This window comes from Scyliorhinus torazame, chromosome 18 (genome assembly GCF_047496885.1).
Source record: "Scyliorhinus torazame isolate Kashiwa2021f chromosome 18, sScyTor2.1, whole genome shotgun sequence".
Classification (NCBI taxonomy): domain Eukaryota; kingdom Metazoa; phylum Chordata; class Chondrichthyes; order Carcharhiniformes; family Scyliorhinidae; genus Scyliorhinus; species Scyliorhinus torazame.
In genome coordinates, this window is record NC_092724.1 from 54798935 (window position 1) to 54821469 (window position 22535).

Here is a 22535-nt window from a genome sequence, read left to right on the forward strand (position 1 = left end):
GTCTCCAAACGAAGAGTACTTTACAAATGGAACTCCCGAACAAACCTCAGCGTGCGCTGTGTTCTCTTGTTCGTGGAAAATTTGGCATTATCTTTGTGTTTGTGTGAGAGAGTGAGGCTGACTGAGGGGAGTGAGATGTAATAGTGTGGTTGCAATGTTGTCAGTGTTTGGATCAGAGGTTGCAATGACTCCGTAGTGTTTCAAATTTGCGAGATCAAAGGTGACTGCTGATGCGAAAAGGAAATTGTTTTATCCATGAAATGTGTCGCGTTATTCAACACACGATCCAACTAATCCCTCACAAAATGGGGCATTGCTGTGGTGCAGCGTGGTCCAGGTTGGCAGAGCTGTTGGACCGTTCCTGCCTAGACACCCACCACCGTTTACAGGTTGTGTGGAGAGTACAGGAATGCTGAAGACTTTTACACAGGCAGACTATCAGAAACTTTATGAATGCTGGAATAGTCCGACTTCAAATGAGCTTGCTTGCTTTCTCACGCAGTGCAGTGACGGAAGGCAATGCTGATGTTTCTTGGCACAGTGCGAACATGCCAGAGATAGCAATCCTGTGACAAGTTGCTGTGATTTTGTGCGCGCGTCTCCCGCCATATGTGGGATAACCTAGTGGGTTTTCGGGTTCAGTGTTACTTCTCTTTTGTAGAGGATGGACCTGCGGAGGCCAGGGAGATGGCAGGGGACCATTGACAATCCTTGATCGCGCACAGATGATTCAGCGATGCTCTGAAATCCCCCGTCTTCCACCCCCACCCACACCACCCCACCCCTCCCTCTCTGCCCCCGCCAGCACTCCCAGTAAACATTGGTGGAATCTCTATTCTTAGTGACTAGAATAAAATTCAAAGCTGCTGGCAGCGTCTGCCCATTGCTGGGCCAATGTGACTTTTTGAGCATTTGCCCAGTACAAAACACACCAAACAAAATGTTAAACTTGTAAAGGTTTCCTCCGGTTTGTTTACCTCTGTTCCTGCTGCCTTTCCATGAGATCATGCCTTGCGTGTGAACTGCTTCCTTTCCAACGACTCTTGATACCTAGCTGATGCCCAAGGGTTCACTCTGAGCATTTCGCCTGCGAACCCGAGTAACTGTGATGATCAGTCTGGGCCCATTTTCCGGAATCCGAATATGTACCAGAGTGCAAAATCCCATTAGCCAAGTGGCAGGTGCAGCCGGGAGACAGAGTTCCCTTGTGGGCAGAGTTAATGATCTGTTCTCCTTCTCCTCACATATAGTGTACGAAGACCCAGGTATGGCTGCAGACGGCAGCATCTTCAATTGCAGGCACTGATTTAACTGGCACAGCTTCATTAATAATGAACAGTATCTGTGGCCTAACTTAGAACACGGCAGCCTTTTTCCTCTCTGCCTTCGTCTAGCCACTGATATTCCCTTTATACAGCCAAACTGGCCAAACTGCTCTCTTTCCCTGCCTGGAGATAGGAGTAACATTTCCCAACTCCTCATGTCCTCATCGCCCAGAACTGACCACTTTACCAGTTTCAATGTTGCCCAGTACATTCTTTACTCTTTGCTTAATTTTTCAACGTGAAACATCAAAATGAGGCCACTCAATTCTCAGGCGAGCCTTACTCATCTTCTGGGCAAGATATCTGGTTTGCCCCTGAGAGTGCAATTGGGATCAGGAATCATCATACAGTTAAGGCACAACAGGAATGAAACTACTTGTGGGATTCCAGTGAGACTAATGTTTAATTTGCGAGCTTGGCATTTCTTTCTCCACTATCATAGCCTTTAAGCTGTTGAAAATAATTTGAGTCACTTCTGGTAGAGGCCATTGAGCAAGCGGTTGCAAAATTGGTAGCTCCCGCTCAAGGTGGGCGTTTTCGTTCCTTTCCCCGTTGGAAAGGTGAAACTGTGGATGGAAAAAGGTGTAGGAGTGCCAGGAGAAACTGTGACTTCTCTGGTGTGGCTGGTGGATGGATCTGCAGACTAGGAGTGCATCGAGAAGAAGGGAGCTAGTGCAGCAAGAGAATCTTTGTGCACCACAGGTCAAGATGGCGGAGGGCAAAGGGCCTGTTCTGCCTGCCCAGTGGTCAACGGAGCAGCTGGTGGACTTCTTAAATGAGAAGTTCAGTCAGCAGAGAAGGGAAACCCTGGAGCACCCAGCCAAAGTGGTAGAGCTGCTCAAAGCAGGAATTGACTGAGTGGAGCAGTGGCTGGAGTCCCAGGGCCAGGCAACCCAGAAAGTGAAGGAGGTAGTGGGGGAGCATGAGGAGCTTCCGAGATGGGGGTGATGCGGGAGACCCAAAAGAGGCTGATGGAGAAGTTGGAGGATCTGGAGAACTGCTCCAGAAAGCAAAGATTGTGACCGAGGGGATGCCCGAAGGCATTGAAGGAGCAGAGGCCGGCATATATGTGGCCAAGGTGTTGGAAAGGCTGATGAAGGAGCGGGACTTTGACCAGCCTCTGGAGGTTGACCGAGCACACGGCGCTAATGAGGAAGCCATAGGCGGGTGGGCCACCAAGGGCAATGGTGGTGCGGTTGCACCGCTTCTTAGACAAAGAGAAGATTCTTCGGTTGGCGAAGCAGATGAGGAAATGCACATAGGAGAGGAACGAGCTGCGGGTATACCAAGACCTGGGCACAGAGCTGGCGAAGAGGAGGGTGGGGTTTAACCGGGTCAAGGCTGCCCTCTTCATGAAGGGAGTGAGGCTTGGAGTGCTGTACCCGGCCCACCTCTGGGTCTCTTTACAGAATCGAGAATACTATTTTGGTACGCCAGAGGAGGCGATGGAATTTTTGAGAGACTATGGACTGGCAGGGGAAGGAGGACATTGAACTTTGGAGGAAATGTGAGGAGGTGTTTCCTTTTGGTGGTTGTTGGAGAGTGTTTTCTCCGTTGAGATGTTTTGTTGGGCTTGTGGTGGGGTGCTTGGGGAGCATTAAGAGTGAGTGCACCTTTTTCTGTTTCTTTATTTCCTAAGGGAGTGCGGGGTGGGGTGGGGTAGGAGAGGAATCTGGGAGGGGGGGGTGGTAGGTGGTTGGGTAGCCTTGGGCGGAGGCTGCCATGCTAACTGGGCGGGCAAGTTAATGGGAGCGCAGTGGGGGCTGGTCATGTGGTTGGTGTAAGGGAGGGGAATGGGGTTGTTTGTTTGGAGGGGGAGGTACTGACAAAGGTGTGGTCGTGGTGGCGCAGTTGGAAAAGGAGTGATGACGGTGGACACCCGTGGGTGTGCCTGGAAGGTCACATGACACGGGCTGGGGGCTGTCCCAAACAGGGATATGGTTGATTGGAAGGGGCGTGGGGGTTGGGGAGCGGGGGGGGTTTGTTACTGGGTTACGGGGATAGGGTTGGAGGCATGGGCTTAAGTGGGTGCTCTTTCCAAGAGCCGGTGCAGCCTTGATGGGCCAAATAGCCTCCTTCTGCACTGTAAATTCTCTGATTTGGGGTACATGGAGCTGAATGAAACGGGGGACGTCGTGGCCACCATGCTTTGGGAGGGCGCTCATGGTGGTGGTTCGAAGGGAGTTTATTTTGATTTGGGCTCACAGGGAAAAGGCAGAATGGGCAGAGATGGCATGGCTGGCGGCAGAACTTCTGAGGATGGGCAGGAGGTACTCTCCGGAGGTAGGGTTGTTGAGGGAGAAGCTCCAGATGGAGTTAGGATTGGTGTCCATGGGGAAGGCGGTGGGGCAGTTGCGGAGATACAAGGGGGCAATACACGACTACGGGGAGAATGCGAGTCGGATGCTGGCCCATCAACTTAGGAAACAAGAGGCGACGAGGGAGATTGGCAGAGTGAAGGAAGGGATGGGAAGCGGGGTGCTGGACCCGGTGGGGGTGAATGGGGTGTTTGAGGATTTTTATAGGGGGTTATGTGAGTCTGTGTCCCCGGCAGGGGGGGGGGGGGGGGGGTAAATGTGGCGGTTCCTGGATGGGTTGGAGTTTCCCAGGGTGGACGAGGAGTTGGTGCAGGGATTGGGGCTCTCATTGGGTTGAGGGAGGTGATGGAGCGTATGGGAGTGATGCAGGCAGGGAAGACCCCGGGCCCGGATGGGTTCCTGGTGGAGTTCTATAAAAAGTTTCGGGAGGATCTGGAGCCGTCACTGGTGAGGGCTTATAATGAGGCTAGGGAGAGGGGAGAGCTCCCCCCTACACTATCGCAGGCATCCATCGCCCTGATACTGAAGAAAGATTAGAATCCGGAGCAGTGTGAATCCTGCCGTCCGATATCATTATTAAATGTGGATGCTGTGTTGTTAGCGAAGGTGTTGGCTTCACGAATTGAGGACTGTGTCCCGGGGGTGAAGACAAAACTGGGTTTGTGAAGGGGACGTAGTTGTTGCCAAATGTGAGGAGGCTGCTTAACGTGATTGTGATGTGGAAGTTGCGATGGATGCGGAGAAGGCTTTCGACCGGCTGGAGTGAGAATATCTGTGGGAGGTGTTGGGACAGTTTGGATTTGGGCAGGGGTTTGTGGACTGGGGTCTGGTTGCTATATGGGGTGCCGGTCGGAAGTGTGAGGATGAAGCAGGTGAGTTCAGAATATTTTGGGTTGCAATGTGGGACAATGCAGGGGTGCCCACTCTCCCTGTTGCTAGTTACCTTGGCTTTGGAGCCATTGGCTATGACGCTCAGAGCGTCACGGGATTGGAAAGGGATTGTGTAGCTGGGGGCGGGGGGAGTCGAGCACAGGGTTTTGCTGTATGCGGATGACCTGTTATATATTTTGGATCCATTGGGGGGCACTGGCAGTATTATGGGAATTTTGGAAGACTGATCGATTCTCCAGGTACAAGTTGAACATGGGGAAGAGCGAGGTGTTCCCGATTGAGACCAGAGGACAGGAGAGGAGGTTGGGGGCACTGCCGTTCAAGGTGGTGGGCGCGAGTTTAAGGTATTTGGGCATCCAGGCAGTGGGGAATTAGGTGCAGCTGCATAAGTTAAATTTGGCTCGGTTGGTGGAGCAGATGAAGGGGGGTTTTAAGAATTGGGATGTGCTGCCACTGTCGTTGGCAGGACAGGCACAGACAGTGAAGATGACGGTGCTGCCAAGGTTCCTGATTATATTTCGGAACCTCCCGAAGACATTCTTTACAAAGGTCAATGCGTTGATCTTGGGTTTTGTTGGGTGGGCAAGACCTTGGGAGTCAGGAAGGTTTTCTTGGACCGGGGTGAGGAGGGGGAGGGTTGGCGTTGCCAAGTCTAATGAGTTACAACTGGGAGGCTAACATTGCTATGGTCAGGAAATTGGTAGAGGGGGAGAGGACGGTGTGGGGGTGGAGGAAGGTGGCTTCTTGCAGGGGAACTGGTTTATTGGCATTGTTGGCAACACCTCTGCCGTTCTCACCGGCCAGGTACTCCATGAGCCGAGTGGTGATGTCATCCTTAAGGGTATGGGGGCAGTGGAGGCAGCATTTAAGATTGGAGGATGCCTTGGTGTGGGCACCGATTTGTGATAACCATAGGTTTGCACCGGAAGGCTGGGGCTGCTGCTGGATGCGAGGTTTTGAGGTGGTGCCAGGCGGGGATTGAGTGATTTGGGGATCTGTTCGTAGGGGGCACCTTTATGAAATTAGAGGAAAGAGCACCTTGGTGTCCTTGAGCTGGCCTGAACAACATTGGTTGAATGGCCTCTTTCTGTGCTGTAACTTTTCTATGGTTCTATAATGAAGGGTTCTGACAGAGTCAGAAACTTGCTCCATAGGCGGGGGGGCCGGTAACCAGAGAAAACCAATTTAAGAAAATTGGCAACAGGACGGGAAGGACGATGAGTTACTTTTTAGTACAGCGGTCCTGAATGCACTGTGTGAAAAGGAGCGGGAAGCAGATTTAACAATGACTTTCAAAAAGAAATTGAAATATGTTTGCAAAGAAACAATTTTTAGGTCAATGGGGAAAGAATAAGAGTATGGGACTAATTGGAACATTCCTTCAAAGAGTCAGCACAAGCATGATAGACCGAATGGCCTCCGAGCTCTGACTATATTTTAACCTCGCACTTGTCACACAATCACATATCAATCTCATTTGCATCAACAAACCTGTCTTGTTTGCTGGTGTTAAGGGGATGGATTTCCGCTGGGATTCTGCGGCGGGCCTGCCATAATGTTGGCAGCACGGTGGTTAGCACTGTGGCTTCACAGCGCCAGGGTCCCAGGTTCGATTCCCCGCTGGGTCACTGTCTATGCAGAGTCTGCACATTCTCCCCGTGTCTGCGTGGGTTTCCTCCGGGTGCTCCGGTTTCCTCCCACAGTCCAAAGGCGTGCAGGTTAGGTGAATTGGCCATGCTAAATTGCCCTTAGTGTCCAGAAAGGTTAGGAAACGTTATTGGGTTACAGGGATAGGGTGGAAGTGAGGCCTTAAGTGGGTCGGTGCAGACTCGATGGGCCGAATGGCCTCCTTCTGCACTGTATGTTCTATGTCTATGTCTATGACTTGGAGAAGGGATATGAGCTGCACAGGGGGAACGGATTTAGGTACTTACAGGTCCGGGATTTTGTGAGGAGGTGCCTTCCTTTCCCGGGTTGCCGCCCCTGGGGCTACAGGATAAGGTGCTGTTGAGGGAGGGAGTAGGGGCAGGGAAGTTGTCCGAGGTTTACAAGGAGCTGATGGACTGGGTGGGAGACATGACAGGAGATATTTCAAATGGAAGTGGCCGGAGAAGCTGGGGGAGGAGCGGTTGAGGTCGGGACATGGGAGGAGGCTCTGCGGAGGGTGAATGTGTCCTCATCGTGTGCAAGGCTCAGTCTTACCCAGTTTAAAGTAATCCACAAGGCGCACATGATGGTAGCGCCGATGAGTAGGTTTTTTGAGGGGGTAGAGGATAGGTGTGGGCAGTGCGCGGGGAGGTCTGCGAACCATGTCCGCATGTTTTGGGCGTGTCTGAAACTGAATGGGTTCTGGCAGGGGTTTGCAGATGTAATGTCTGAGGTGTTGAGGGTGAAGGTGGCCCCAAGCCCAGAGGTAGCGATATTTGGGGTGTCAGAATACCCAGAAGTTCAGGGAGCGAGAGAGGCCGATGTCTTGGACTTTGCCTCCCTGATAGCCCGGAGGCAGATTTTGCTTGGGTGGAGGGACTCGGAGGCGCCGAAAGCAGGGGTGTGGGTGAGTGACCTGGTGGAATTCCTGAGGCTGGAGAAGATCAAGTTCATCTCGATGGGTTTGCCCGGAGGTGGTAGCCATTCATTGACATCTTTAAGGAGGATTGATATGTTGCACAATTTTGCTTCTGTTCTTGTTTGTTGTGTGATTATATAAATGCCTGAATAAAATATTTTTAAAAAAGAAAATAATTGAATCAAAGCTTCCACTAAGAAGTGGAGAGGGAAATTTTGGATGGGCAGGTTAGTCATTCACCCAATGGAATTACATGGGGTGGTTTCAGAGTCATTTGGTCGATCATTCAGGTGAATGAGTTGCAGTTTGTGACGGGCGGAGACTGGCAAAGGCAGCAGTGGAATAGCAGAATATGGGCGTAACAAAGGCATGTGTAGGGCTCCCTTCTTTTAACCATTCCTTATGGTCTCACCAGATCCCTGAATCCTCTATGATTAAGGGCAGCACGGTAGCACAGTGGTTGGCACTGTTGCTTCACAGCTCCAGGGTCCCAGGTTTGATTCCCGGCTTGGTTCACTGTCTGGGCAGAGTCTGCACGTTCTCCCCGTGTCTGAGTGGGTTGCCTCCGGGCGTTCTGCTTTCCTCCGACAAATCCCGAAAGACATGCTGTTAGGTGAATTGGACATTCTGAATTCTCCATCGGTGTACCCGAACAGGCACCGGAATGTGGTGACGATGGGCTTTTCACAGTAACTTCATTGCGGTGTTAATTGTGACAATAATAGAGATTATTATTATTATAAAATGCACCTAATTCCCTCAAGAATGCATTTACACCACGCGTTTCAATGTTGGTTTCCCTGGCAGCTTCACAGTCCTTTGGGTGACACACTGCCTGATTTCTTTTTGTTCTGAACATTAAAATGATCTCTCCCGGGACTCTGAGACCCTGGGTTTAGCAATTTGGCTAGAGTGACTTTTTTCACTCTCAATCTCCTTCAGCAGTGAAAGTTTTGTGTAATGAGGCTCGTTCTTTGTTGTCTGCTGTTAAGTTCCCGGGGCCGCTTGCGGAATGAGCTGTCTTCGAGTCGTTGGATGGAGCTTGAGGCAACAGCTAATGACTTGTTATTTTGGAGTGATGAGCAAGAGGCAGAGGGGAGCACAAAACCACATTCCGCTTCTGCAGTCACTAATCCTGTGATTCAATGCTTTTATCAATGCTTACACAAAAAGGATCAAAATTGGCAAAATAACCGACCAGAACATTAGAAAAACAAGTGAATCTTTGTGATCATGGGCCTTCTCCAATTTGAGTTATAGGGAGTATTTGTTAGGCTTCGGTTATGCGCTGAAACACTGCATCTGATGCTTTGTACTGGTGCTTCTTTCCCGAATAATTGTTTTTAAAATGTACATCAGATTTACCTTTCCAACTGCACTCCTCTGCTCCCTTCCCCCCACTCTTCCCCCCCCCCCCCCCCCCCCCCACTTGCTCCATCCCACTCTTGTTCAATCAAGGCTTGGTTAGTAAAATTTCAACCTCATTCAGAAGGTTGAGGGTTCAAATTCCACTCCTGAGACCTGAGCACAACATTTAGGCAGATCCTCCATTGCCAACACTGAGGGAGTGCTATCACTATCTGAGGTGCTGCCTTCCAGATGAGCATTAAACCATTGGTGGCACAGTGGTTAGCACTGCTGCCTCACAGCGCGGGGACCCGGGTTTGATTCCAATCTTGGGTGAATGTACGGAGTTTGCACATTCTCCAAGTGCCGGCGGGAGTTTCAACCGGGTGCTCCGGTTTCCTCCCATAATCCAAAATCTGCAGGTTAGATGGATTGGGCATGCTACGGCGTTCCCGGAAGTAGGTCTTAAACCTATTTAAGACCAACTCACCCGGGATACACCAGCCTCCTTCGATTCTCTGGCCTCCCCAGAAGGGCTGCAGCCAGGCGCCGATCAGTGCTGGTCCACAAGAACACAGACCAAACGGAAGGGTACCCGGGGAATCACCCAGGCCATTGGAGACCCCTGGTGGTCAGGGCTAGTGCAGGATGGCCCCCTGGACCTCCCCCTGGAACATGGGCACCTTGGCATTGTCCAGCTGTCACCTTGGCACTGCCACCATGGCACTGCCAAAGTGCCTGGATGACACTGCCAAGCTGGCTGGAGCACTGCCCGCATGCCGGGGTGGCTGTGCAAGGGTGCCAAAGTGCCAGGTGGCACTGCCAAGGGTTAGGGCCTGAGGGGGGCCATGCCAATGAAAGTCGGGTGGAGAGGCAGTTTCAAGGGTGGGGATGTCAGGGCAGGTAAGTAGGGGCCTCTGGGTGGTCAGGGCTTAACGAGTGGGGTCCCTGGAAGGAAGGGGTGCTATAACGGGGCTTGGGTGGGTGCCTGAAGAGGGGGCCACGCAGGGACCCCATAGTGGAGTATCCTCCCTTTGGGGAGGGGGAGGTGGGGTAGTGTCCATGTGTGTGTGGGGGGGGGAAACATTGCACAAGGGTCGGGAGTGTGGAGGACTCACATACTCACTTCGAGATTGGGGCACCCTTTCAAAATGGCGGCCCGATCCCCGAGTTCAGCTCTCCAGTGCTAAAAAAAATTCTAGTGGGTTAAACAGGTGAGAAACGTCCCAGGGCCCCAAAAAATGACTTGTCATTGAGTAGCGAAGGGGAACTCGGCAACACAGCCAGCCGGAAACATCCTGAAAAACCCGCCACAAATCTTTTGGGAGAATCGCGCGGTTGGGTTGCGGGAATTGGGCAGAGGAGTGGGCCTAGGTAGGGTGCTGTTTCAGAGGGTTGGTGCAGATTCGATGGGCCGAATGTCCTTCTTCTGCACTGTAGTGATTCAATGGTTCTATGGCATCTTCCCTCACAGGTCAATATTAAAGGTCCCATGGCACTGTTTCATGCGAGTCCAAGGGTGTCCTAGCCAATGTTTATTCTTCAACCAGCCTCTAAAATCAGATTATCCGCTGTTCTATGTCATTTCTTTCGTGGGACCTTGCAGCGTGAGTCTTTTTAAAAAAATTCATGCAATGTGGACGACGTGGCTGTGCCAGCATTTATTGCCCACCCCTAATTGCCATTGATGGGCAGTTAAGAGTCAACCACATTATTGCGGGTCTGGGTCTGGAGTCAGTTGCAAGCCAGACCAGGTAAGGCTGGCAGATTCCTATCGCTAAAGGATATTAGGGCTTTAATGACAATCGACAATGGTTTCATGGTCATCATTAGACTTTTAATTCCAGATTTCTATTGAATCCAAATTTCACCGTCTGCAGTGGCATTTGCAGCATTTGAACCTGGGCCTCCAGAACATTACTCTGCACCTCTGGTTTACTAGTCCAGCGACAATACCACTATGCCGCCGACTCCCTACACTACAAAGTCAGTCTCTTTTCTTTCCCTCTCTGTGCGCCTCGGTCTTTCTCACCTGTCCCTTTGAAATAGTCACTCATTTGTACTCTGCAGCAAGACCTTGGCTAAGTAGGCCCAAATGGGCAACATCTTGAAAGAGAGGCGATAATGTGTGATAGAACAGAATAGACTTGTGCTGCTCGACACAATTAATGATTCATTCCACTGCTGATCGCTCCACCACCCCGACCCCACACCACCCTACAGCTGGGGGACTTTTGTTCTTGCTTTCTACACAGATTATGTGTTCATACTCCGGGTTTTTCTTTTTACTGCGGGTCCCATAGACCAGGATTGCACTCATTCTTTTTTTAAAATTCGATTTTTCCAATTGAGGGGCAATTTAGTGAGGCCAATCCACCTACCTTGAGCATCTTTGGGTTGTGGGGCTGAGACCCACGCAGATACTGGGAGAATCTGCAAACTCCACATGGACCCAGGGCCGGGATCGAACCCGGGTCCTCGACGCTGTGAAGCAGCAGTGCCAACCACGGCACCACCGTGCCGCCACGGACTGCACTCATTCAGTTGCCTTCGATTCTGAACTCCCCAATTTTCTTCGATGATGGCTGCCAAGGCTCTAAGCGCTCCATCTCTCTATTGAAGCCTACCTCTTTGATTAACTTTTTTCACCTGTCCTAATGTCTCCTTATGTGGTGTCAAACATTGTCTGACAAAACCTGTGAAATGTTTTTGTTTGTTTATATGGCATTAAAGACACTATGCAAATGCAGGATGTTGCTGTTCCTGTAGACCTTTAACAGCCGGTGGTGTGAAGAGGACCAGATGAGGAAGAACATTTGGCTCCTCCTATCCCAGCAGACCGACCCACAGTCAGTTGCTTTCTAAGTGACTAAAGCGTTTCTCCCCACCACATGACCTGTACGTCCATTCCACCTGCTGATCGCTCCTCATGGGAAGGGTTCAAACCTTTTCTCTCTTCTTTCTCCTTGCCAGCTCCCAGCATGTGCACCCCCCCCCCCCCAACCCCTCCCCCTGCCCCATGAGATGGGTTCACTTATAGCATGGCCCCAGTTCAAGCTCAGGTCCCAGAGGTGGCAGAGCTCTCCACCTCATCTCCCTCAGCACAAAAGCAAGGTCTGAATATTCCAGTGGCAAATGACTGCTCTGCTCGGAGGGCATTTGGAATTAAAACAAAAAAAAGAGAAGGTGGTTGCTTAAACTTCTGACCAGGCTCTGCCGTGTTGATAAACTGCCAGCTGAGTAAAATAACCTGACAGGCAGTGGAATTCTCTCTTCTGTAGCTGTCTAGCCTCCCGAAAGCCTGGTCTCTGAAAAAATTTGTCTTCATCCGCAGTGAATTCCACCCCATTGTTCTGTCCGACGCACCGTAACTCTGAGTGACTAACCGGCATTATCTGTGATGTGCTAAATTGCCTGCTGTGTTCCTGCTTAGTTGCTATTTTTCTTCAGAAACTCCCACACACCATCAGTCCTGTAGCCATTCAGCATGTTTCTGGTAATCGCTAAATTGCAGTGTTGATGTGCTCAAAAGGAAGAAGTTGCCTGTGTGGGGTTTTCTTCAACTCTGTGTATTTTTTGTTTTCCATAAGTGGTGGCATTGTTAATGCCCCATATCGCAGATAAAGAAAAGCCTGAGGCAGCTATGTGCTGGGGCACACCAGGTCACTTTTATTTTTAAGATGTAAACCATATGGAACGTCTGTCAGAGCCTTTCTGTGCCACGTAATTCTCCATGATTGTGACCTGAGAGATGGGATTCCTTCCCCCCCCTTTGCCCCACACAGCTCCATTTTGACCCCAATATTTGAGTGACACCTTGGACGGGATTCTGCAATAATGGGACTCTGGTCCCACGCCGGTGGGAAAACCAGTGCCAACTACTCCGGCGTCAACAGCCCCCGAAAGTGAGGAATTCTCACCTTTCTCGGGGGCTAGGTTGACGCTGGAGTGGTTCTCCCAGCTCCAGCCGGCGGCGAAGGGCCGGCGCGAGTTCGCGCATGCCTGGAACGGCCAGCATGATCTCGCGCATGCGCGGAACGGCCGGCGTATTTCCGCGCATGTGCGGGTGTTCCCTTCTCCGCGCCGGCTGCTGGGCAATATGGCGCAGCCCTACAGGGGCCCTGCGCGGAGGAAAGAGGGCCCCCACGGAACCAGCCCACCCGCAGGAATCGGGAGGCGCCGATCGTGTGCCAGGCCACCGTGGGGACCCCCCCAGGGTCAGATCCCCCCGCAACCCCCCCCCCCGCGCGGACCGTCCCTGCACACTTACCTGCCAGGTCCCGCCTTGTGTGAGGTGAGTAATTCACGCCGGCGGGACTGGGCAAAACTTGACGGCCAGTTGGCCCATCGGGGCCCGGAGAATCGCCGGGGGGGGGGGGGCCGCTCTCAACGGCCCCCGACCGGTGTGGTGGGAATTCCACCAGCCCCCCAAAAACAGCACCGGAGAATAGGGCAGCTGGCGTCAGTCGGGATTCGCGCCTCCCCCCGGGAATTCTCTGATCCGGCGGAGGGTCGGAGAATCCCGTCGATTGTCCCAGTTGGTAGCATCCCCTTATCTAAATGGTTTTGCAAGTTCAAGCCCCCACGCTAGGGCTTTGAGCTCATAGAATCTCTACAGAGCAGAAGGAGGCCATTTGGCCCATTGAATCTGCACCGACCCTCTGAAAGTGCACCGTACCTAGGCTCGCTCTATCCCTATAACCCTACCTAACCTTTGGGCAATTAGGCAACCTTTGCACACTAAGAGGCAAGTTAGCATGGCCAATCCACCTGACTTGCACATCTTTGAACTGTGGGAGGAAAGAGGAGCACCCGGAGGTACCCCATGCAGACACTGGGAGAGCATGCAAACTCCACACAGTCACCCAAGGCCAGAATTGAACCCGGGTCCCTGGCACTGAGGCAGCAGTGCTAACCAGTGTGCCACCGTGCCACTCATACTTACACCAATTGAGAAATTAAGTACAAATCAGCCAGTATAAAATTGGAAAGGACAGTGGTTTGAGCAGTGGCAGCTCGGAAATTATCGGAGATATTAAGCAAACTCTGTGGAGAACAGTGCCCGATTTAGACTTAATGCAGAGAAGTGGAAGGCAAAGTTGGAAGAGAAAAAGCTGGTGACACACTGTCCGAATGGTACTTGGAGCTGTTAACCCTGCAGGATAACCCTGGGATTTAAAGAGTCATCTCCCAAGCACTGCTGCCAGCAACCTGGGAGAAAAATTAGAGGAGGATGTGTTTAAACAAATGCTGTAGTTTTCCAACATTTGTTGATCACTTTAGTTATTAAAGCATTAGAGATGGAGAGAAAATGCTGTTTGACTGGGAGGGATCATTGGATGGTAGGGGAGCGTGTGGTGAAATCTCAAGACATACACCCAAGGTGGTCACCCTTCCCTTCTGAGATAAGAGCTGGATAAAGTTGAAGGAAACCGAGGCATCTTATTAAACTTGGATGTCAAGCCAATGCAGATCAGCAGTCCGCAAAGCCAATTAAAATGTTAAACCGTGGTGGACGACAAGTTGTGATCAAACAGTTCTGGTCAGAGCTCAAAAATGTCATTGTGAAACTAGGGAATTGTTCAGATGATGGAGGTCATGCAGAGAAGAACCATGAGGCTGATTTAGAGGTCTGAGATATGGGGCTGGATTCTGCGATTTTGAGGCCATGTCCGGAAGAGGTTTCTAGTTTTACAATGAAAAATTCAGCGCCGCCCCCACGCCGATGCTCTGCTTGGTGGGGGGCTGGCAGCCACGCCACGTAAAACTCCTGACATTCCTGACATAAACGGCCAGAGAATGGACGGGTCCATGGCCATGCATGTGCACGCTGTGCGCGGACCCGGCCGGCCAAATGGTGTCCCCACCCTGGACACCCCTACCAGTCCCCCCAGCCCTCGTTGAAGCCCCCCCCTGCCAGCAGCACAGCTCCCACCCGATTGTGCCGATGCTGGACACAGTCCGCAGCCGCCACGCCGGGTTTATGAAAACTCAGACCACACGCGACCCGCGCGGTCGGGCACTCAGCCCATTGGGGGCAGAGCATCACGGAAGGGCCGCAAAGCGTCGCGCCGACGCCATCGCAACGGAGTGCGGTGCATGCCTCGATGACGCCAATTTGGAGAGGTGGGGCATCCAAAAAACAGCACCGTCCCCGATTCAGTCGCAAATGGGCATTTTCCACCCTATCGCCGAATACGGTTTCGGCGTCAGACAACGGAGAATCCCGCCCATGGTATCTGCAAAGTGATTCAACTGAGGGATGTACAGTGGTTCAGGGAATGTTCAAGGAAAATCAGGACAGCATTCCAAATTGTGAGAATAGCGCAAGGATGCAGGCGTTCAAATCAGAGAGGGAAATTTAGAACCAATATCCAGGAAATTCTTCTTCATAGAAAGGGTGGCCAACTCATGAAGTGGACTTTAAGTTAAAGCAATAGAATCATTCAAAAAACACAATTAGGTGCTGCAATGGGGAGACCTGTCGAGACTTTGTTGAATGTTTTCATTGTCCGTAATTATCTTGTGCTGTGGCGATAACCTGGACTAACAGATCAGTGAGGACTGCAGGAACGCTGCATTGCTGGAGGTACATAGAATATACAGTGCTGATGGAGGCCATTAGGCCCATCGAGTCTGCACCGACCCACTTAAGCCCTCACGTTACTGGATAACCCAACTGTCTGCCGCTCTTCTGCGGCTATGTCCGTGGCCGAATGTCCCCAGAGAGAGAGCATGCGGTGTCCACTCTTGAAACCTTAATGCCCGTTGGACACCACAGGGGCTGGGGTGCCTTACTTGACCCCATTAATCACATTTTGATTTATTATTTTAAGCTTGATTTGTGATTCGCTTTCTGTTTAAGGCAGTTTCCCTTTAAGGGACTATCCCTTTAATTTATCCCTCTGTTAATTTGATTTTTTTAACTCGGCTTTTGTCAGACAGAATAGTTGGACACAAGGGCGAACTGAGCATCATTTTCACAACCAACCCCTCCTCCCTTCACCTCACAGGCGCTTTGACTCAAATCTGGTTCTCCAAGGCCCAGGCAATGGCCACCATGTTCTAAAAGATGGGACCACGAGGCATTCCGGCATTGGGAGCGACATTTAAAGGTCCCGCTAACGAGCCCCAACTGGGCGAGCCTCTCCCCGCTCACCATGGGAACTCTTATTCTACGAAGCCCACAGGGAGATCAATTAGCCATCCCTTGTAGTCCTCACGAGTGTTATCACAATGCTCTGATTCTGTCCATTACCATTGTGACTACAATTTGAATGTTCTTAATTGACGAAAAGCACTTTGGGTGCCCTGGGGTTATGAAAATTGCTTTATGAATAAATGCAAGTCTTTCTTTCTCTACGCTCAGGTCCACTGGAGTCATCTGTTTCACTCATTGTGGAATTGTGTGTGTGGTTTTTTGGGGGGGCTGAAAGGACAAAACTAGGGTTTTAGATTCCCCGTGTGGATCATGTCAAGCATCAGAAATAATCCTGAAGTGTTGTTGTATGAGAAAGAATCCTGAAGTGATCAATGATTCACAAAGATTTGTCGCCTCTGGCTGATGAGCGACCACTGAGACGTGACTCCTGAAGCAGTCGTATTTCCTCTCCCTATTCCTCTCTGTCAGGGAAGCCCAGTCAAAAGTGGTGAATTTGGGTACAAATGGCCACCTCCTTTTATAGAGAGCTGTGACCTCTATCGAGCGCAAAGTTCCCCTTATGCTTCAGCAGCAAAACCCCCCCCCCCCCCCACCGCTTTTCTGAGACCTGGAATTCTTGCCACACTATTCAACGGAATTGCTGTCTTCTGCATTTTCCACGGGAAGTGGTCATTTGTACATCGGTTGCACGAAAATGATTAAAAAGCTTTGCTATAAAAACCCGAGAGGATAACTGTGTAAAATCTGCAGTGAGCAGAGCTGCCTTTGTGTCTGAAAGTCTGAGTCAGCAATAGTGCAGTCGACTGTTTTATGCCTGTCAGCAGATTTTTTTCCCTCTGCTTTGTCTCCCCTGACCTACATTGTGTAATGGAGACAATAGGAGTGAGGTCTCAAAGGGAGAAATGCGCTTGAAAGCGGCAGGCAGGATGTACATTTGGGTGTTTTCCCCCTCGCTCTGTTCGCTCTTCTGGATGTGTTGTTCAGAGTGCTGCCTGCTGTACTGCCAGCGCAGAGGGTAAATGCTGTACACGTGTAGGACTGCACTTACAGATCCCAGAAGGTTCCAGCTTTGATGCTGATGGTGTTTCAGCTAATCTCTTGACAAGATGCTTCAAGTGCATCGATTCACAATGGCCCCCTCCCTTCAGTGGCTGGTTTAGCACAGGGCTAAATCGCTGGCTTTGAAAGCAGACCAAGGCAGGCCAGCAGCACGGTTCAATTCCCATATCAGCCTCCCCGAACAGGTGCCGGAATGTGGCGACTAGGAGCTTTTCACAGTAACTTCATTTGAAGCCTACTTGTGACAAAAAGTGATTTTCATTTCATTTCATTGTATACCGAACATAGGAAGAAAGAAGGTGGGAGGGACATCCATGTGTAGCGATATCTATTGGAAAGTGTGTAGATATCATGGACCAAATTATAGAAATTGATTGTGATGGTCTGCATGGCCAAATAGCCCATTGACTCTCACTGCCTCAGTTCCAACAAGATTTTCAGGTACTTTAGTGATGTGGCTGAGTGCTACTCTTGCCCATGGAATGGCAGCATAGTGAGAACTAAAGACCTTCAACAGTAACACCTGCTTCTGACGTCACTTGGTAACACCTGCTTCTGACTTCAGTAAGACCAGGCACCCCAGACACTTGAGCATGTAATCTCGACTGGCTTTGAAGGATAGCTGCACTGTCGGAGTCACACATTGGATACAACATTAAACCCAGACCCCACTCTGCCTGTTCAGACCCAGCAAATTTTCCCAGTGTCCCAGATGTGAGAGTACCTCAACAAGCTGAGCTTGTTGAACAATACTGAGCTACAGCCATCAGCTTTGGACTGACGTGTTCACAGGGGCCCAATATGATGCCAACGTACCAGGCCAGCACCAGGACAGGGCGACAGGAATTCTCAGCACAGGGCGAATCCACAAACTTATAATTGAGGCATTGCCGCCACTTTCATGTGCTTCTACTAGGATAGCTTAGCCGCCCTTCCTATCACTTCTCTTTCCTCGCCCTAACCTGTGAGGCATGCTGAGATTCTTCCTTCCACTTTTTCCCCCCCTTTATTCGTCACTGGCAAGGCCTCCGTCTGCTGCCCATCCCTAATTGCCATTGAACTGACTTACCTGCATGGCCATTCTCGTAACCAGCTGGGTTGCATAGTTCAGTGCAGCATGAGGTAATATTTTCACTCTGAGCAAATGAGGTATCTGTGCAGAGACATCACATCATTAAGAATTTGAGAAAGCTAGTCAGCCGCCTCCACTAGCTTTCAGTTAGATCCTGGGCTGTACGGTGGCCCAGCGGTTAGCACTGCTGCCTCACAGTGCCAGGGACCCGGGTCCAAAAGGTAGGTGGGGCTACGGGAATAGGGCTCAGGATGAGGCCTGGGTATGATGCTTATTCGGAGGGTTGGTGCAGACTCGATGGGCCGAATGGCCTCCTTCACTGTAGGGGTTCTATGATTCTATGAGCTGCAGCTCAAATCCACTAACCCGACTTAGCTCCATAGCTCTCGACATCCTCGCTGAACAAATCCATCTCCGTCTTAAAACCTCTGATTGCCTCAGCGTCCACCGCCTCTTGGGAATGAGGATTCCAGATTTCTGCTGTCCTTTACGTGAGAAAGCACTTTCCGATTTTCCTCATGGATTCCTCTTTGTTTCTCTTCCTGGGCCAAGTGGCACATGAGGCAGACAAAGCCTGTCTTTATGTCTGAATCTTCCGTCCTCGCCTGCGGCTGGGATTTTCCGGAGCTGCTGAAAGTAAATGGAGCTTGGGCTGGAACGCCAAATGTTCCATTCTCGCTCACAACAACGGACCGGGCCTCCGTGCTGGACTGTCACCAGAGGCTATAACATTGATGGCGTCACTCCACATCGGGCATGGCTGACCAGGCTCTCGCACTCTTTCTGCCTGCCACATGAGTATTGAAAAGATTGATAGATTGATGTTCAACCTGTTTTGGACGTGTTATGATTGCCCCTTCCTTAGCCATCAAGTTCCTGGGAAGGGACTTGAACCTGCAGCTTTTGTCTCAGAGGCAGGGACGCTGCCCACTTTGCCAACCGACCTCCCCATTCATGAATGACCTGACCCTCATTCTGGGATTACGCCACAGTGTTCTTGATCCCCCACCAACTGAAATTGTTTGTCTATGTCCACCCTCTTGGACCCTTTTAACATTTTCAACATCTTGATCAGATCACTCAAAGCAATTCAAACCAGATTTATCTTCATTACACCTGTTCTTTCTGTGGGCAGCATGGCAGCACAGTGGTTAGCACAGTTGCTTCACAGCTCCAGGGTCCCAGGTTCGATTGCCGGCTTGGGTCACTGTCTGTGCGGAGTCTGCACGTTCTCCCTGTGTCTGCGTGGGTTTCCTCCGGGTGCTCCGGTTTCCTTCCACAGGAGGTTAGGTGGATTGGCCATGATAAATTGCCCTTAGTGTCCAAAAAGGGTAGGTGGTGTTGCTGGGTTACGGGAATAGGGTGGAGGCATGGGCTTAAGTACGGTGCTCTTTCCAAGAGCTGGTGCAGACTCGGTGGGCCGAATGGCCTCCATCTGCACTGTAAATTCTATGATTCTATGATTCTTTCATTGAAATGGAGAAATGAATAATAATTTATACAGCAACTTAGCACATTTCTCAGCTTCCCCAAAGGACTCCATGTACAATGGAATTGGCCCTCTGAAGTGGTCTGATTGATCTTTTTAGGAAAATGCAGTGCCTCGTAAACTGTTTAGGTGAAGTCCATGTACATCAATCGCTTCAACACAGCATAAACTGGGTTTCACTTCACACCAGCACAGCAACCTGAATCACAACCAGGATCCCACCTGACAGTGCAGTGAGACTCCTTGGGAGAGGAAGTGTGCCTCTGCTTTGCCAAAGTCAGTTCATCCCTTAACACAGTCATTTTTATTATTGGTGTGAAGCCGAAACACTAGCCAAAATTTATCCCTCACCCAACATCTCCAAAATAGATCACCTTGTAATTTATCACATTGCTGTCTGTGGGAGCTTGCTGTCCACAAATTGGTTGCCACATTTCTCACATTATAACAGTGACTACATTTCAAAAGAACGTAATTGGATTTAAAGTGCGTTGGGATATCCTGAGGTCCTGAAAGACATTAAGGAGTGCAACTCCGGATTGTAAGCGTGGCCCCATTTTGATTTCTGGTATGTTGGTAGGGGGACGAATGTTGGCCCGGGCTGCGGGATATTTTCTGGCTCTGCTTCAATTTGGTACAGTAGGATCTTTAACTACCACTGGAACTGGGCGATGAAAGGCTCAAACTTCAAAATAATCCCAAGAAACAGCACATCACGACATTGCAGCACTCCCTCAGTACTCAATCACATACCTGTCGTGAGACACGAACGCAAGACCTTCCAGTTCCAAAAAAATGAGAGTGCTACCAACTGACTCTGGTACAGGGGTGGGTAGAGGGCTGCCTTGTGGTTACTGGCAGTGAGAGGCCGCAGTGTCCCTGGTCAAGATTGAAATGAATTATTCAAATTATTTTAAAAGGGGAACTGCCCTGCTGTGAGCAAATTCCCAGAAGTGCCGGTCGCCTTCCAGTAATCCCAATTTTATTAAGGGAAATGGAGAATTTAGTGCAATGAAGAATCGTCTCTCTAATGCAGATCATCCCGGAAATTAATACTGACTGCTGCGGCGGGTGATGCTTTCAACCAGTTTGGAAGCAGCATTAGGCTGATGAATATGGGGAACTGAAATCAGATCCATCGCTCATTAGAGCTCTGCCATCTGGCTGATAGGCTGGAAGTGCTCAGTTTATTTTTCCCTCCCCCTTCTAATTTAAAGGGTTCCGGGGGCGGGGAGCTGGGGGGAGGGGGGTGGAGGCAGAATGCTTCAAGAAACACGGAGCCTCCTCCTAGTTCCTCGGCTCTGTGATGCATCTCCTGGAGGGGGGGGGGGGGGGGCGGGGGGGGGGGGGGGGGGGGAGAGTCAGAGGCCTGAAATCCTGCCAAGATATGTCCAGAAACATTCCATCTCGAACAGCGCATGAGAAATGTTTTTGAAGATTGAAGCTGGTGTTTCAGAAAGTCGCTGTTCATCATCTTTTGCCAGTTCCTGTTGTGCAAGAGTTGTGGAGAACATTCCAGATGGAGCCACTTTCTTTTGACTGTACCCGGGTGAGTCTGGCCTAGCTCCTCACAGTCGCCTGTTCAGCTACTGTCGATACTTGTCACACTCCAGCAGCGTCAGGGGGTACGAGTGGGGAGAGAAGGGACGTGAAGGGAACACTCAGGGAATATCCAAGCTGTATTATGCTGACAGGACAGGGTATGGAGTTGGCCACTTCGGACTGAGATAAGAAGAAATGTCTTCAGTTAGACGGTTGTGGAGCTTTGGAATTCTCTACCCTCCTTTGATTGCTCAGTTGTTAGCTGCATTCAAGGTGGAAATACATAGATTTTTAGACACTAAAGGAGTCGAGGGATATAGGGATAAGGTGGGAAAGAAGAGTTGAGGTAGAAGATCAGTTTTGGGGGACAGAATGGCATATCCCTGTTCCTGTTTCTTACGTTATGATGAATACTGCAAAGAAAGATTCAAACAAAATCAAATGTGTGGCGTTTCCATTTTGGGGGCAGAATTGGACTGTGTATGTTTTGGGAGAAGGGGCAGGATGGAAGGGAAAGATCTTGGCTCTTTGTTTACCTCTTGGGGTCAGTGAGGGACAAAGAGATAAATAAGAGACTGGGTTGAATTTTCTGAACCAGTCCCAGATGGTGGAACAGTCACTGACCTAGGAATTCCATGGAGCCACCCCCTATAATTGGCATGGAGACAGGTTCACTGTCCAGTTTTGGCTGGCGGGCCGGTTCCCAAAGCTGAATAGTCAGTCAGAGACCCTGTCCTTCTCTGAAAATCCTGCCCTGGGAATGTGACTGGGAAGAGAAGGACGCTCAGCAGAGAGTTAACTCAGAGCGGCAGAGGTCAACTTGCAGCACAGCTGGTCTGTGCTACCATGGCTACTAATATCGCCGTTGAATAGAGGGTAAAATGTAAGAGCCGAGAGTTCTCGGGAATTTGTTGCGAGCGTCTGAATGAAGTTTTACACAGGTTCTGTGCCCAGAGTTTTAAGGATTAGCCATTTTGTCATCCTAACCTTCTCCCCTCCTCTACCAAGGATGCTGACTTCTGCTGGGGTGTATTTCCACAGAGCCCAGCACCCTGGGCGTATCCCTTGAACGTTTGGACCGAGTTAGTGAAACCTCGATATTCCATCCAGGATTGCCAACTCTCTGTGACTGTCCTGAAGTCACCAGAATTAAAGACGTCCCTGAGCAACTCGAGGGGCTGGTTTAGCACAGTGGGCTAAACAGCTGGCTTGTAATGCAGAACAAGGCCAGCAGCGTGAGTTCAATTTGTGTACCGGCCTCTCTGAACAGGCGCCGGAATGTGGCAACTAGGGGCTTTTTACAGTAACTTCATTGAAGCCTACTTGTGACAATAAGCAATATTATTATTATAAATCATTGGAGACATTAAAATAAATGTACTTTTTATTTTTCTTTGCCTACTTTTGTTTACCAGTTATAAAAATATTGGAGGACTTCCGGTTGCTGCGATGCGGAGCTAAGCCGCACGTTTCGGCAGCTCCCGCGACAACGGACTTTCTGGCTCTCTAGAGGAGCACCAACGGAACTTTTTTCAATTTAATCCCGTGTGGGAAGGTGCAGTGAGGTTCCCCCTCACAATATATGGCAGAGATCAGCGGTGGAATGACGAGGAAAGAGGCCCTGGAGCAGAGACCAAAACGAGGGGAAAAAGGCAAGAGGGCGGAGAGCGAGCAGCGTGGGGGCCAGACCAGCAGGAGGTCCTCAAGCGATGTTTGGAGGAGCTGAAAAAGGAGGTGCTGGCGCCAATGCGGTTGGCGATTGAG

At 50.5% G+C, this 22535-nt stretch overlaps 1 protein-coding gene across 1 annotated transcript in view; it reads left to right on the plus strand.

The window, feature by feature from the left end:
• LOC140395214 (receptor-type tyrosine-protein phosphatase delta-like) overlaps positions 1-22535 on the plus strand; it is a 634165-nt gene that overhangs the window by 156545 nt on the left and 455085 nt on the right. The gene's annotated exons all lie outside the window — the stretch shown is intronic.